Below are 4,258 nucleotides of genomic sequence, written 5' to 3'. Positions count from 1 at the left end.
TTTCCTTTACATTGAGATGCAATCCATACTGAAGGCTGTGTGCTCTTTAATCTTCATCAGTAAATATTTTAAGTTCTCTTCTTTCTGCAAGCAAGGTTGTATCATCTGCAGATTGCAGATTGTTAATGAGTCTTCCTCCAATCCAGATGCCATGTTTTTCTTCATATAACCCAGTTTCTCAGATTATTTGCACAGCATACAGGTTGAACAAGTATGGTGAAAGAATACAACCCTGGCACACACCTTGGGGCAAAGTTGTTGTTGTTGTTAAGTACCATAGAGTTGGTTCCAAATCATAGTGACCCTGCACAGGGTTTCTGAGGCTGTAAATCTTTACAGGAGCAGAAAACCTTATCTTTCTGCCACGGAATGGCTGGTAGTTTCAAACTGCTTTCCCTGAGGTTAGCAGCCCGATTCATGACCACTACACTACCAGAACTCCTTTCGGTAAAGTAGTCCATGTAAAAAAAAAATAGCCTTTTAGTTAGTAGCCAAGTGCTTAACTGTTACATCACCAGGCCTCCTCTGTCGGCTTACAGGGAGACAGGAGACTATTTTGATTCCAGAGAAAGCAAATGTCTCAGAGAAGCTAGGTACACCGAGGCTGAGAAAGAGAAAGGAGGAAGATTAACCTCTGACAAGTCTTACTATCCTAAGTCCTCACCTCTTTTACTGAGATCCACTGGTATCAGGCCACAAGATGATTTCTGCCCCCACACTCAGCCATATCTTTTTAAATTCAATCATTTTAAGCCGGGCTTTGAATAAGAAAGAAAAGATTTACAATTTTGGGTGAAAGAAAAGCAGTTGGCAGGATTAATTTTGGTCAGGAATTTCTTTACAGTGAATATCTGGTTCTGTAGATATGAAAAGCTTAAATAATCAGAGTAAGATATCAGTTATTAAGTTTTCTCTTTGACACATCTAGGATCAGCACTAAGTGACAGTGGTTTTATGCACTCCACATAACGTTCAGTTTCAACTTTCAAAAAGTCACACTGAAAGAAAGTCAAAACAAACATGTGAGACTCTACTGAATGCATTAGGCCCCAGATGGTTACCATTTGTACATACAATCAATGTAAAAATCAGCTATGAGATCATTGATGTTCTTCGTGTGTACCTGTGTGTGTGCTAAGCTCCAAAACTTGTCTTTCCTTTCCCCTTATAGCAAGTCTCAATGTGTTAGCTGACTTGTATCAGATACACCTGCTCTATTTTTAAGTTCCTAAGATTGACACTTCTGAAAGAAGATTCACTTATCAAAGTTGCTCCTGTAAAGGATTTCATAAAGTTTTTTTGATAAAAATGAAATGCCTGGATTAAACTCAGTTCTTTGTGAATTAAGCTGGTCTTTATCGTTGCCCACATGCCTGAGCCTTTCAATTAGCTCAGGAGCTTTCAACTGTATCAGAACTTTTCTCAAGCTCTTGTCACGTGACCTATTGATTGCTAAAAGGCATAAAAACTAAGACAATTTCTATCTGTGATCAAAGCAGGATGTGAAAGAAATACACTCAAAGAAATGGATTATGATATAGTTATTTTTTTAAAAAAATAAAGTGGGTCCAAGAAATATTTTTTCATGACAAGAATGTAATAAAGAGAATTGTTTTCAAAGGGCTTTGGGGTTGTCCTTCTCTAAAGTTTCCAAGACAACTTAGAGGGTTTTTGCTTTAACAAGCTATTTCTAGGAAGTGAGGTTCTGGTATCAACATGGTTATTGCAAAATTTCCGAGATATCAAATTAAAACTGTTTAAACATCAACCAGGGAGTTCTGGTAGCATAGTGGTTATAAATTGGGCTGCTTATCTCATGGTCAGCAGTTTGAAACTACCAGCTGTTCTGTGGGAGAAAGATGAGGTGTTCTGCTCCTATAAAGATTTACAGGTTCAGAAACCCTGTACAGGGTCGTTATGAGTCAGAACTCACTCCACGGCACATAACCACCACCTCCACCACCACCACCACCAAGGAGCCCTCCTGGCCCAATGGTGAAGGACTTGGCTGCTAACCAAAAGGTCAGCAGTTGGAAACTACCAGCTAGCTGCTCCATTGGAGAAAGATGTGATAGTTTGTTTCTGGAAAGATTCCGTGTCTTGGTAATCCTTTGGGACACTTATACTTTGTCCCACAGGGTCAGTCAGAGTTGGAATTCAGCTGGAAGACAATGGGAACTACCAACCAGTGAGTTTTTATGATCCCATCGGAAGGATATGTAGCTATGATTGAAAGTCTCTATAATTAATTCCTGAGATCAATCATTGTAAGCATCTGTATTCAATTATTCAATGTTGTCAGGTGCCATCGAGTCAGAACCGACTCATAGCGACCCGATGCACAGCAGAATGAAACAATGTCCGATCCTGGGCCAACCTCACTACCGCTGCCACACTTGAGTCCATCAATGATGCCACCTGGCTAATCCATCTCATTGGGGGTCTTCCTCTTTTTCTCTGACCCTCCACCTTACCCAGCATGATATCCTTCTCCAGCGACTGTTCCCTCCTGACAATATGTCCAAAGTATGAGAGACGAGGTTTAGCCATCTTGGCCTCCAAGGAGCACTCTGGCTGCACTTCTTCCAAAACAGATCTATTGGTTCTTTTGGCAGCCCATGGCACTTTTAGTATTCTGCTCCAACACCATAATTCAAAGGCAAATTATTCAATAGAAACCCATTTTCCACCCCTAGCCCATCCTCCTTGTGACCTCAACCAAAGAGTAACCAATCAAACAACTATAGTATACATTCTTTGTTCCCTGAACTATGTCTGTCTTTGTTAGAAGCTCTTGGAATCACCATTTCTGATTTATATATGTATCAGCCTGGTTTCAACCAGTCTTCAAATGTACCTTTTCCTCTTTTCTTAATAAATCCTATTAATCTCATTTTATGGACTAAGTGGTTTATTTCTACTACATCATTCCAAACATACTTAAAAGTTTTCCATTTAAAGATCAGGTCAGATGGATAATGACAAACTCTTATTGGATCTAGTAACAATAGGGTCATTGTGACCTTCTCAAGAGAAGCATCTATGGAATGGTGAAGGCAGAAGGAAGTGTGGAGTGCTCTGAGGAGTTGGCTGGAGGTGAGTGGACATCTATATGCTTTAGATGGTTCACAGCTGAAAGGTAGTTGTGGAAAGGACAGTTATTTAGGAGGGGCCCCTGGAGGCTAGTTGAGGGATTTGGGGATGGTTGGAAGAGATTTGACCATATTTAAATGATGAAGGAAAGATTCAGTAGAAAAAGTGACATTGAAGATAGGAATCTTCAAACTAATAGGAATATGATCACTAAGAAGGAAAAAGGGTTGGGGCTCAGAACACTATTGGATGATAAAAGACATCTCTTTGGATATAATTATAAGAAATTTGGAGACAATGGAAACCTATCAGAGATATGTGTAGATTTGGCAACTGGATTGTAAAATTGAAATGTAGTTGTTAACCATTTCTCAGTAAAATATCAAACAAGGGAAATTATGTATGTATGAAAAGGAAAGAGTTGAGACATTTTGAAACAGGACTTAGGAAAAAAAAAAATCAAGATGTTATGGAAATAGACCAAAAAAACACAAAACCAAACACACACACAAACCCCTACTCAAATAAGAACAAACAAAGGTTATTCATTCAGAGCTTGCTGTAGCAAGAAAGTCAGACACCATCCCTTAAGTTTGGCAGAGACTCAAAGGCAGGCAGGGAAATGGGAAAGTTATAAACTACAAACAAGGGAAAGCTTCAGATATGTTCTGACAGTAGGTGATGGGCACAGGGAAGTTGGAACTGGGCTAATTACAAACAGCGCATTTTATGTGATAGTTGAGCAGGGTATCATATTTGGTTTTCTCTGGTTGATCTAAAGTTGAAAAGGGCAAAGGTTAAGGAATCTGTCAGTTATCAAGCTCTGGCTGTTTTGAACTCACTCTTACTGGGATTCTTGTTTGGCTTCCTGGACTGGTAGCTGCAGATAATGACTTGACATCCTAGGTTGGTTGTTACAGATAATAGGTCAAAGTTATATTTGTATATGTTCTGGCCATTGGCCATTTGTTCACTTAGTCTCTTAAGTAACTATGCTAAAAAATACAATGAAAATAAAATTTCCAGGCACCATAAATAGTTCCCAGAAGATGCTGATGATTTTTAAAATGTATGTTGTTGTTGTCAGGTGCCATCGAGTCGGAACCGACTCATAGCGACTCCATGCACAGCAGAACGAAACAATGTTCGATCCTGGGCCAACCTC

The sequence above is a fragment of the Chrysochloris asiatica genome, unplaced genomic scaffold (genome assembly GCF_000296735.1).
Source record: "Chrysochloris asiatica unplaced genomic scaffold, ChrAsi1.0 scaffold00530, whole genome shotgun sequence".
Lineage (NCBI taxonomy): Eukaryota > Metazoa > Chordata > Mammalia > Afrosoricida > Chrysochloridae > Chrysochloris > Chrysochloris asiatica.
This window is presented reverse-complemented; position numbering follows the sequence as displayed.